The sequence below is a fragment of the Phyllobates terribilis genome, unplaced genomic scaffold, assembly GCF_046119375.1.
Source record: "Phyllobates terribilis strain yellow unplaced genomic scaffold, ASM4611937v1 Scaffold_12__6_contigs__length_324123572, whole genome shotgun sequence".
In the NCBI taxonomy this organism is placed as follows: Eukaryota; Metazoa; Chordata; class Amphibia; order Anura; family Dendrobatidae; genus Phyllobates; species Phyllobates terribilis.
The window spans coordinates 23,960,697-23,974,395 of NW_027362772.1; positions in this window are offsets into that span (position 1 = coordinate 23,960,697).

Consider the following 13,699-nt stretch of genomic DNA (forward strand, 5'->3'; position numbering starts at 1 on the left):
GTATTATCTGGGCACAGTGTGTATTATCTAGGCACTGTGTGTAATATCTGGGCAATGTGTGTATTATCTGGGCACTGTGTATTATCTGGGCAATGTGTGTATTATCTGGGCACTGTGTGTATTATCTGGGCACTGTGTGTATTATTTGGGCACTGTGTGTATTATCTGGGCACTGTGTGTATCATCTGGGCACTGTGTGTATTATCTGGACACTGTGTGTAATATTTAGGCACTGTTTGTATTATCTGAGCAGTGTGTAATATCTGGGAAGTGTGTGTATTATCTGTGCCCTGTGTGTATTTTCTGGGCACTGTGTGTATTATCTGGGCACTGTGTATATTATCTGGGCACTGTGTGTAATATCTGGGCACCGTGTGTATTATCTGGACACTGTGTTTATTATCTGGGCACAGTGTATATTATCTGGGCACTGTGGAGTATCTGGGCAGTGTGTGTATTATCTGGGCACTGTGTGCATTATCTGGACACTATGTGTATTATTTGGGCACTGTGTGTATTATCTGGACACTATGTGTATTATCTGGGCACTGTGTGTGTTATCTGGGCAATGTGTGTATTATTTGGGCACTGTGTGTATTATCTGGACACTATGTGTATTATCTGGGCAGTGTGTGTGTTATCTGGGCAGTGTGTGTATTATATGGGCATTGTTTGTATTATCTGGGCACTGTGTGTATTATCTGGGCACAGTGTGTAATATTTAGACACTATTTGTAGCATCTGAGCAGTGTGTGTAATATCTGGGCACTGTGTGTATTATCTGGGCACTGTGTGTATTATTTGGGCACTGTGTGTATAATATGGGCACTGTGTGTATTATCTGGGAAGTGTGTGTAATATTTGGACACTGTGTGTAATATTGGGGCACTGTGTATATTATCCTGGCATGTGTGTATTATTTGGGCACAGTGTGTAATATTTAGGCACTGTTTGTATTATCTGAGCAGTGTGTAATATCTGGGAAGTGTGTGTATTATCGGGGCACTCTGTGTATTATCTGGACACTGTGTGTATTATTTGGGCACTGTGTGTATTATCTGGGCACAGTGTGTATTATCTGGGCACTGTGTGTATTATCTGGGCAATGTGTGTATTATCTGGGCACTGTGTGTACTATCTGGGCACTGTGTGTGTTACCTGGGCACTGTGTGTATTATCTGGGCACTGTGTGTATTATCTGGGCAATGTGTGTATTATCTGGACACTGTGTGTATTATCTGGGCACTGTGTGTATTATCTGAGCAATGTGTGTAATATCTGGGAAGTGTGTGTATTATTTGGGCACTGTGTGTGTTATCTGGGCACAGTGTGTATTATCTGGGCACTGGGTGTATTATCTGGGCAATGTGTGTATTATCTGGGCACTGTGTGTACTATCTGGGCACTGTGTGTATTATCTGGGCACTGTGTGCATTATCTGGTCACAGTGTGTATTATCTGGACAATGTGTGTATTATCTGGGCACTGTGTGCACTATCTGGGCACTGTGTGTATTATCTGGGCACTGTGTGTATTATCTGGACACTGTGTGTATTATCTGGGCACTGTGTGTACTATCTGGGCACTGTGTGTATTATCTGGGCACTGTGTGTATTATCTGGACACTGTGTGTATTATCTGGGCACTGTGTGTATTATCTGGGCAATGTGTGTGTTATCTCGGCACTGTGTGTACTATCTGGGCACTGTGTGTATTATCTGGGCACTGCCTGTATTATCTGGACACTGTGTCTATTATCTGGACACTGTGTGTATTATCCGGGCACTGTCTGTATTATCTGGACACTGTGTGTATTATCTGGGCACTGTGTGTATTATCTGGGCAATGTTTGTGTTATCTGGGCACTGTGTGTACTATCTGGGCACTGTGTGTTTTAACTGGGCACTGTGTGTATTATCTGGACACTGTGTGTATTATCTGGGCACTGTGTGTATTATCTGGACAATGTTTGTATTATCTGGGCAATGTGTGTGTTTTCTGGGCACTGTGTGTATTATCTGGACACTGTGTGTATTATCTGGGCACTGTGTGTATTATCTGGGCAATGTGTGTGTTATCTGGGCACTGTGTGTACTATCTGGGCACTGTGTGTATTATCTGGGAAGTGTGTGTAATATCTGGACACTGTGTGTAATATCTGGGCACTGCGCATATTATCTGGGCATGTGTGTATTATTTGGGCACAGTGTGTAATATTTAGGCACTGTTTGTATTATCTGAGCAGTGTGTAATATCTGGGAAGTGTGTGTATTATCGGGGCACTGTGTGTATTATCTGGACACTGTGTGTATTATTTGGGCACTGTGTGTATTATCTGGGCACATTGTGTATTATCTGGGCACTGTGTGTATTATCTGGGCAATGTGTGTATTCTCTGGGCACTGTGTGTACTATCTGGGCACTGTGTGTATTATCTGGGCACTGTGTGTATTATCTGGGCACGGTGTGTATTATCTGGGCAATGTGTGTAATATCTGGGAAGTGTGTGTATTATTTGGGCACTGTGTGTATTATCTGGGCACAGTGTGTATTATCTTCGCACTGTGTATATTATCTGGGCACTGTGTGTATTTTCTGGGCACTGTGTGTATTATCTGGGCACTGTATGTATTATCTGGGCAATGTGTGTATTATCTGGGCACTGTGTGTACTATCTGGGCACTGTGTGTATTACCTGGTCACTGTGTGTATTATCTGGACAATGTGTGTATTATCTGGGCACTGTGTGTACTATCTGGGCACGGTGTGTATTATCTGGGCACTGTGTGTATTATCTGGGCAATGTGTGTGTTATCTCGGCACTGTGTGTACTATCTGGGCACTGTGTGTGTTATCTGGGCACTGTCTGTATTATCTGGACACTGTGTGTATTATCTGGACACTTTGTGTATTATCTGGGCACTGTGTGTATTATCTGGACACTGTGTGTATTACCTGGGCACTGTTTGTATTATCTGGACAATGTGTGTGTTATCTGGGCACTGTGTGTACTCTCTGGACACTGTGTGTATTAACTGGGCACTGTGTTTATTATCTGGACACTGTGTGTATTATCTGGGCACTGTGTGTATTATCTGGACAATGTGTGTATTATCTGGGCAATGTGTGCGTTATCTGGGCACTGTGTGTATTATCTGGACACTGTGTGTATTATCTGGGCACTGTGTGTATTATCTGGGCAATGTGTGTGTTATCTGGGCACTGTGTGTACTATCTGGGCACTTTGTGTATTATCTGGGCAATGTGTGTATTATCTGGGCAATGTGTGTATTATCTGGGCACTGTGTGTATTATCTGGGCAGTGTGTATATTATCTGGGCACTGTGTGTATTATCTGGGCACTGTGTGTAATATCTGGGCACTGTGTGTAGTATCTGGGCAGTGTGTGTATTATCTGGGCAATGTGTGTATTATCTGGGCACTGTGTGTATTATCTGGGCACTTTGTGTATTATCTGGGCAATGTGTGTATTATCTGGGCAATGTGTGTATTATCTGGGCAGTGTGTGTATTATCTGGACACTGTGTATTATCTGGGCACTGTGTGTAATATCTGGGCAGTGTGTGTAATATCTGGGCACTGTGTGTATTATCTGGGCACTGTGTGTGTTATCTGGGCAGTGTGTGTATTATCTGGGCAATGTGTGTATTATCTGGGCACTGTGTGTAATATCTGGGCAGTGTGTGTATTATCTGGGCAATGTGTGTATTATCTGGGCACTGTGTGTATTATCTGGGCACTTTGTGTATTATCTGGGCAATGTGTGTATTATCTGGGCAATGTGTGTATTATCTGGGCACAGTGTGTATTATCTGGGCACTGTGTGTATTATCTGGGCACTGTGTATATTATCTGGACACTGTGTGTATTATCTGGTCACTGTGTATATTATCTGGGCACAGTGTGTATTATCTGGGCACTGTGTGTATTATCTGGACACTGTGTGTATTATCTGGGCAATGTGTGTATTATCTGGGCACTGTGTGTATTATCTGGACCCTGTGTGTATTATCTGGACATTGTGTGTATTATCTGGGCAATGTGTGTATTATCTGGGCACTGTGTGTATTATCTGGACAATGTGTGTATTATCTGGGCACTGTGTGTACTATCTGGGCACTGTGTGTATTATCTGGGCAATGTGTGTGTTATCTCGGCACTGTGTGTACTATCTGGGCACTGTGTGTATTATCTGGGCACTGTCTGTATTATCTGGACACTGTGTGTATTATCTGGACACTTTGTGTATTATCTGGTCACTGTGTGTATTATCTGGACACTGTGTGTATTACCTGGGCACTGTTTGTATTATCTGGGCAATGTGTGTGTTATCTGGGCACTGTGTGTACTCTCTGGACACTGTGTGTATTAACTGGGCACTGTGTTTATTATCTGGACACTGTGTGTATTATCTGGGCACTGTGTGTATTATCTGGACAATGTGTGTATTATCTGGGCAATGTGTGTGTTATCTGGGCACTGTGTGTATTATCTGGACACTGTGTATTATCTGGGCACTGTGTGTATTATCTGGGCAATGTGTGTGTTATCTGGGCACTGTGTGTACTATCTGGGCACTTTGTGTATTATCTGGGCAATGTGTGTATTATCTGGGCAATGTGTGTATTATCTGGGCACTGTGTGTATTATCTGGGCAGTGTGTATATTATCTGGGCACTGTGTGTATTATCTGGGCACTGTGTGTAATATCTGTGCACTGTGTGTAGTATCTGGGCAGTGTGTGTATTATCTGGGCAATGTGTGTATTATCTGGGCACTGTGTGTATTGTCTGGGCACTTTGTGTATTATCTGGGCAATGTGTGTATTATCTGGGCAATGTGTGTATTATCTGGGCAGTGTGTGTATTATCTGGACACTGTGTATTATCTGGGCACTGTGTGTAATATCTGGGCAGTGTGTGTAATATCTGGGCACTGTGTGTATTATCTGGGCACTGTGTGTGTTATCTGGGCAGTGTGTGTATTATCTGGGCAATGTGTGTATTATCTGGGCACTGTGTGTAATATCTGGTCAGTGTGTGTATTATCTGGGCAATGTGTGTATTATCTGGGCACTGTGTGTATTATCTGGGCACTTTGTGTATTATCTTGGCAATGTGTGTATTATCTGGGCAATGTGTGTATTATCTGGGCACAGTGTGTATTATCTGGGCACTGTGTGTATTATCTGGGCACTGTGTATATTATCTGGACACTGTGTGTATTATCTGGGCACTGTGTATATTATCTGGGCACAGTGTGTATTATCTGGGCACTGTGTGTATTATCTGGACACTGTGTGTATTATCTGGGCAATGTGTGTATTATCTGGGCACTGTGTGTATTATCTGGACACTGTGTGTATTATCTGGGCATTGTGTGTATTATCTGGGCAATGTGTGTATTACCTGGGCACTGTGTGTATTATCTGGGCAGTGTGTAATATCTGGGCAATGTGTGTATTATCTGGTTATCTGGGCACTGTGTGTATTATCTGGGCACTGTGTATATGACGCGCCCCTGGGCCTGCTGTGTCGCGCAGCGTCTCGCGCACGGGGGCTTACCCGGAACCGGATCAGATGAGGGTTGTAGTCTCCGAGTGGCGGGGACCCGGTCCGTGCCCAGGGAGTCAAACTCAGTGTTTGGCAGTCTTGATAGGTGTTATTTGAGTGTCGACTACGCCACCCGTTGATTTGCAGCTATGGAGCTGCCGCTGCAGGGCAGACCGCTGAGGCCGGTGTAGAATTGTGCAGCGTGATAGTATAACCCCCAACGGGAGGGGTATGGCCTCAGGGCAGCCGACGTGGAAGATGGGGGTAGCAGGAACCACTCAGAGACGGTGCGGTGTAATTCAGGGTCTTTACTGGTAACAACGATAGACCCTCCCGGAGTACTTGCTAGCGAACGGGGCCTGGTCAGTCCTTGAGCAGATGGGATCTCCCCTGGCCAGGCGGAGTTGTAGGCCTCCCAAACTGACTGTACTCTTCTGGCTACCTTGCTAGAAGCGGATATAAGTAGCCCACGTCCCTGAGTGTGCCGTGTGGTGCTCTCCCGTATGGCCGGTGACTCGGGGCCTTCTAATGGCTTCCGCTCCACGATGGCGGTGCTGGTCCCACGCGTGTGACCTTGCCTTCAGGTTTCTGGGCCTGAGGACCTGAAATCCCCTGCCGGTCGGCTTCTGCTGCTGGGTAAGAGTTAGTCCCCACAGCCTCGGACGCCGGGTCCGGTAAGAAAGCTTCTCAGTCAGGGCGAGCTCTGCAGCTGCCAGCCCCTGACTCGTAGTAGTATTGCTCCCACTGAGCTTCTGCTGTTTCTTCCTATGACTGTTTCTCGTCTCTACTCTCCTTGATTCCTAACCCTGCCTCGGCCCCGGGTTTATATAGGGGAAGTTCTTCCCCTCCCAAGACTGGGCAGGAGGTGTGGCATGCACAGGATCCCTGACCAAAGGACCTCCCACCTGCTCTCAGACATAACATTACATTACTGTGGAAACCAGACCCCTGGGGTGCCACATTCCCCGCTAGTGAAATTTAGTACTCCGGGACTAAACATATTTTAGAAAAACATAACAAGATATAACAACAATAATAGTACAATAAGAAGAAACACATAAAGGTGGTCACGGCATGTCCGTAACCGGGTGCAGTCTTTGAAGAAAAGCAAGGTGTCCATTTCACCAAAACAGGGAGACGTAACCAGGTAGGGGTTTGTCCTGCCCCGAGTCCTTAACAGTCTTTAGTCCGTCCTGGGTTACGCTCCAACTATGTACAAAGAATTTCCGGTAAATCCACCAAGGACTCCTACAAATAACTAGAAACACAAAATTATACACAAGCAACAATACACAGGTAAACATAAATAAAACAATTTATACACTTCAAATCCTCCAACGTGCGGGTAACTGGCCTCTAGTGGCCCTAGTGGACCTACGGAGCTGACTGTCTAGCCCTGAACTACAGGGTGTAGGAGCTGTCAAGGGTAAACTGGGCAGCTGTCTACCGGCTCTTTGGCTCACTAGGGATATGGCAGGCTCACTGCAAGCAGAGGGTTGATCCTCCTGGTCTGCGGGTGTGGGGTCTTCTGCCTCCTGGACCGGCTTTTCCTCCAGCTCTACCTGTTGCTCCGTAGGTGCTTTGGATGCTGGTTGGAGGAAGGTGAGTACGGGTACCACAACTGCACCATTGACTTGAGTCCAAGACCGAGGGAAGTCCCCGAGCACAGTACTAACCAAATCTTCCCTTTCCTCTACGGGTCGATGGTCTTCTTGTTCCTCTTCAGGGTTCCTCAGTTGTTCGGGACACTTCTTCAGGTGGTCCCGGGATACAATGGCTGTGGTTTCCCCTCCGTCTTTACTGATGGTACAAACCTTCGGGTTCTCGTGGCTTGAGGGCAGTACGGTGTACGGGTCCTTCTCCCACTGGTCGTCCAACTTGTGGAGCCGTCTCTTCCTCTTCAAGACCTGCTCTCCGGGTACCAGGGGAACAGCGGGAGCATACTGGTTGTAAGTTTTCTCTTGTCTTTCCCTAGCCTGACAGATACTTCGCTCCACGCTCTCCTGTACTCTCCGGTACTGCTGCTGCCTCTCTGTGTCCCAGTCTGCTTCTGGTGAAGTGTCCTCGGGTGTCAGGACTCCCATTTCCAGGTCAACAGGTAACTTACCAGGTCTTGCCCTCATTAGGTAAGCCGGGGTACAGTTGGTGGAACCTACCGGGATGTGGTTGTATAGGTCCACCAGATCGGGCAACTTCTCAGGCCACAGACTGCGTTCTTCCAGGGGCAACGTTTTTAGAAGATCCATTACCACCTGGTTCATTTTCTCACAAAGTCCATTAGTTTGCGGATGGTAGGGTGTCGTCCTTATCTTCCGGCAGCCATACAGATTGCAGAATTCCTGGAAGACCTCCGCTTCAAAGGCAGGTCCCTGGTCCGTCAGCACTTGGTCCGGGTACCCGTGTGGACGGCAGAAGTGCTGCTGGAAGGCTCTAGCTGCTGTTTGAGCCGTTAAGTCCTTGACGGGGACGACAACCAAGAACCGGGAGTAATGATCCACGATGGTTAACGCGTAGACGTAGCCACTTCTGCTTGGGGTCAGTTTTACATGATCCAAGGCTACCAGTTCCAACGGTTGCCGGGTGACGATGGACTGCAGGGGAGTCTTCTGGCTGGCATGGTCCTTCCTTCTCAGGTTGCACGGGCCACAGTCTCTGCACCACTTCTCAATGGTTCCCCTCATGCCTACCCAGTGGAATCGCTCGCGCAGCAGGAACTCCAGCTTCTTCCACCCGAAGTGTCCAGCTCCGTCGTGGTATGCCTCCATCACCATGGCTGCGTCTCTTCGTGGCACCACTACTTGCCAGAGTAGTTCATGCGTCCGGGAGTTAACCATTCTGCGGCACAACTTCCCCTTGTAAAGGAACAGTCGACTCTTCTCTGCCCATAGTTGTTTGGCTTCCTCCGGAGCGTCTGGTTCAAGGCAAGCCTCCGGGCCAGTCAGCATCTCCTTCACCAGTCGGACGGCAGGGTCGCTGTCTTGCGTTTCCGCCCAGTTGTAGTGAGGTAAGGGGTTCAACGTAGCAGCCTGCTTACTCCTTACCCGGTGGGAATACTGGATAGTCCCATGACGGTGGAACGCAGGGAGTTCAACTTCTTCCAGTCCCTTCGGATCTTCTCCTTCGTCCGGCAGGTTGGGCATCCTGGACAGGGCGTCCGCGTTGGTATTGGAGCGTCCGGCCCGGTATTTGATTGTGAACTCGTAGTTGGACAGACGGGCCATCCACCTCTGTTCCAGGGCACCGAGTCTTGCCGTGTCCAGGTGTGTCAACGGGTTGTTATCCGTGTACACGGTGAACCGGGAAGAAGCGAGGTAATGCTTAAAGCGCTCGGTGACTGCCCATACTACGGCCAGGAACTCTAGCTTAAATGAGCTGTAATTCTCGGGGTTCCTTTCGGTGGGTCGCAGCTTTCGGCTGGCGTAGGCGATTACTCGTTCCTTCCCCTGCTGGATCTGGGACAGTACGGCTCCTAGCCCGATGTTACTGGCGTCGGTGTAGAGGATAAAGGGCTGGCTATAATCCGGGTACGCCAGGATTTCGTCCCCCGTGAGGGCCATCTTCAGCTGGCGGAAGGACTCTTCTTCCAGCTCCTCCCATTTGAAGGGCGGCTTCTGGTTCTTGGCCTTCCGGGACTGGCCTATCAGGAGGTCCTGCATAGGTGCTGCCTTTTTGGTGAAACCGGGAATAAACCTTCGGTAGTAGCCTACCAACCCGAGGAACTGCCGCACTTCTTTTACGCTGGAGGGGCTTGGCCATTCCTTAATTGCGGTGATCTTATCAGGGTCGGGAGCCACTCCGTCAGCGCTCACCACGTGTCCCAGGTACTGCACCTTTGGTTTCAGGAGGTGACACTTGGAGGGTTTCACCTTTAGGCCGTAACTCGAAAGAGCTTCGAACACTTCCGCCAGGTGTTTCAGGTGGTCCTCATACGTCTTGGAATATACGATGACATCGTCCAGGTACAACAGGACCGTCTCGAAGTTTCTGTGGCCCAGACAACACTCCATTAGTCGTTGGAAGGTTCCTGGTGCGTTGCAGAGTCCGAACGGCATGCAGGTGAACTCGCTAAGTCCCATCGGGGTGGTGAATGCGGTCTTCTCCCGGTCCGCCTCTGCTACAGGAACCTGCCAGTACCCGCTAGTGAGATCCAAGGTAGAGAAGAAGTTAGCAGATCTTAAAGCAGCTAATGACTCCTCTATCCTTGGTAAGGGGTACGCATCCTTGTGTGTGATACGGTTGATTTTCCGGTAATCTACACACATCCTCATGGTGTTGTCTTTTTTTCTGACTAAGACTAGTGGAGCTGCCCAGGGGCTACAGCTATCCCTGATCACCCCAGCCTCCTTCATGTCTCTAAGCATCCCCTTGGCGTGTTGGTAGTGGGCAGGGGGTACGGGTCGATACCTCTCTTTTATAGGAGGATGGTCTCCCGTGGGGATGTGGTGTTCTACCCCCTTGACTCGCCCGAAGTCTAACGGGTGTTTACTGAACACTCTCTCGTACTCTTGAACCACCCGATAGACTCCTTGTTTCTGGTGTGCGGGAGTGGAGTCCGTACCCAGATGTAGTTGCTGACACCAGTCCTCCATGTTTTTCTTAGAGCCGTTACCTTCCTCCGGGTGAGATGGAGGCAAGGGTTCCACAGATTGTATAGAATTTTGGTTAATGGTATATAATTTGGCTAGCGTGGCATACCGGGGCAGGTACACTTCCCTCTCCCCGATATTTATTATGCGAACGGGCACCCTCCCATGGCGTACATCAACCACCCCCCGTGCTGTCAAAATGGTGGGCCTACTGTCCGAGTAAACTGGTTCTACCATTGCCTGGTAATCCCTACCTCTCAGACCAATAGCTGCCCGGCACCAAATCATCATTTCACTTTTTGGGGGCATGGCAATAGGAAAAGGGTCACACATTCTTACGCTACCAATCTCACCGCCGGAGAGTTCCACCTGTTGCCGTCGCATCAGTGCCCGGATCTCTTTCTGGAGCACCCGCTGCTCGCCGGAGCTGGCGTTCTTGGCAACCTGCTGTAAAAGGAAAATCACCTCTGCAAGACAATTTTCAATTACATTAGTTCCTAGAGTTATTTTTGGGTGACTCTCATGTTTGTCAATATCTACAATGATCAGTCCCTGTGCTGCCAGTTCGACTCTACCGATTTTGATGGTCACCTCTTTAAATCCGATCTGTGGCACGGGCTGGCCATTGCTGGCGATGATACTCAAGTCGTCGTCAGGGTAGCGGGTAATATCCGAGTCATTCCAGTACTGCTTAAAGAGCACGTACGGGATGGTGGTGACCTGTGACCCGGTGTCCAGTAGGGCACTCATGGGAATGCCATCCAGTACCACAGGCAAGACTGGACGTCCTCCCACATATCTGTCGCGCCAGTTCGATGGGCCTGGTGATCTTTTTCCTGGGGGTTGGCCCTCTACCCCAGGTTGTGCCCGTTTAAAGAACAGTACCTTGCCATATGTCCGGGTTGATTGCAGCGGCGGCAGATGGGTCGTCCGTCTTCGCTGTATCGGTCACTGGGTCTTCCTCTGGCCGGTGGGGTCCTCCTTGGTCGACGCCACGGGATGTCCTCCGGTCCGGATGCCAGCTGGATCTTCCCTGGGGTGGAAACCTGTAAAGACTGCACAGTTCGGGTTAGCGCAGCAACGCTCTTAGCTAGGTCTTGGACCTGATGGTGTAGGTCTGGAGCCGGGTCATTGTCCAAAGTCTGCGCATCAGCTCCCACAGGCCCTGCCGACAAGGGCGCCGTCTCCTGGTGGTAAGTGATAGCTGGGCGCCTGTGGGTCACAACGCCACCCGATGCCGGTTCTCGGAGCACCCGGATGGCTCTGTCCTTGAACTGTGCAAAGCCCAGATGGGGATCCTGTAAGGCCATCGCCCGCAACTGGGTTCGGTGGGCATTACAATATAGTCCCTCTATAAATTGTTCGGTCAACAGCCTGTCCTCATTTCCCACTCCATCAGGGTCGGTCTGCTTAATGGCCCTCAGGGCCTCTTGTAGGTTTAGTGCATAGTCCCTTATACTCTCATGCGCTCGCTGCTTGCACCCGTAGAACCTAAGCTTAATCTCGGCTGAGGTGCGGGTATCAAAGGTATCCTTCAGCCGGGTTAGTATCCCTGCGACAGTCTTCCTCCCAGGTGGCCAGGATTTTACTTCCCTTTTGGCTGCCCCGGTTAGTTGGGCCACCAGGATGCTCACTTTTTGCTCTTCTGTGAGGGGGTACACCTGGAAGAGGCTATCCAGCTTTTCTCTAAAGTCCTGCAGGGTATGTGACTCCCCTGAGTACTGGGGTAGCCAAGCTGCTCCCGGGATATAGGGCATGGTGAAGGGCATAACTGCAGCAGCGGTGGCGCTGGCGGGGGTTGAGGCAGTGAAGCTCTCCTCCGCATCCGACATCTTCCTCCCCCCTAGTGGACCGTGGCCTACCTTGCGATGATCCTGTTCCGTAGGCCGCGGCTCCGCAGTAGATCGTCAGGGTTGAGGACCTTCCGTCGCGCTCCGGTGACGTCGGCGTCTGCTGGGCTCCTTCCAGGACCTTACGCAACGTCCGGACGTGAGGCGGGGCTTCAGTTGTCGCGCGCTTTCGGAGTCCACGCCCCTCTTCTTCCCGCGCGGCGTCCTCAAGATGGCGTCCAATGGCGGGAAAACTCCACGGATGGCGGGAAGAAGGCCGAAGATGGCGCCGGATGGCGGGAAAACTTCGCGGATGGCGGGAAGAAGGCAGAAGATGGCGCCGGATGGCAGGAAACCTCACCACTGGTAAGTTTGAACAGTCTTTGCTTTTCAGGCACGCAGTACCCGGTGGTTGCGGGCACGAAATCCTGCCGACTACGCCAAAGTTGACGCGCCCCTGGGCCTGCTGTGTCGCGCAGCGTCTCGCGCACGGGGGCTTACCCGGAACCGGATCAGATGAGGGTTGTAGTCTCCGAGTGGCGGGGACCCGGTCCGTGCCCAGGGAATCAAACTCAGTGTTTGGCAGTCTTGATAGGTGTTATTTGAGTGTCGACTACGCCACCCGTTGATTTGCAGCTATGGAGCTGCCGCTGCAGGGCAGACCGCTGAGGCCGGTGTAGAATTGTGCAGCGTGATAGTATAACCCCCAACGGGAGGGGTATGGCCTCAGGGCAGCCGACGTGGAAGATGGGGGTAGCAGGAACCACTTAGAGACGGTGCGGTGTAATTCAGGGTCTTTACTGGTAACAACGATAGACCCTCCCGGAGTACTTGCTAGCGAACGGGGCCTGGTCAGTCCTTGAGCAGATGGGATCTCCCCTGGCCAGGCGGAGTTGTAGGCCTCCCAAACTGACTGTACTCTTCTGGCTACCTTGCTAGAAGCGGATATAAGTAGCCCACGTCCCTGAGTGTGCCGTGTGGTGCTCACCCGTATGGCCGGTGACTCGGGGCCTTCTAATGGCTTCCGCTCCACGATGGCGGTGCTGGTCCCACGCGTGTGACTTTGCCTTCAGGTTTCTGGGCCTGAGGACCTGAAATCCCCTGCCGGTCGGCTTCTGCTGCTGGGTAAGAGTTAGTCCCCACAGCCTCGGACGCCGGGTCCGGTAAGAAAGCTTCTCAGTCAGGGTGAGCTCTGCAGCTGCCAGCCCCTGACTCGTAGTAGTATTGCTCCCACTGAGCTTCTGCTGTTTCTTCCTATGACTGTTTCTCGTCTCTACTCTCCTTGATTCCTAACCCTGCCTCGGCCCCGGGTTTATATAGGGGAAGTTCTTCCCCTCCCAAGACTGGGCAGGAGGTGTGGCATGCACAGGATCCCTGACCAAAGGACCTCCCACCTGCTCTCAGACATAACATTACATTACTGTGGAAACCAGACCCCTGGGGTGCCACATATATTATCTGGGCACTGTGTGTATTATCTGGGCAGTGTGTAATATCTGGTCACTGTGTGTATTATCTGGGCACTGTGTGTATTATCTGGACACTGTGTGTATTATCTGGGCACTGTGTGTATTATCTGGGCACTGTGTATATTATCTGGGCACTGTGTGTATTATCTGGGCAGTGTGTAATATCTGGGCACTGTGTGTATTATCTGAGCACTGTGTGTATTATCTGGGCACTGTGTGTATTATCTGGGCACTGTGTATAT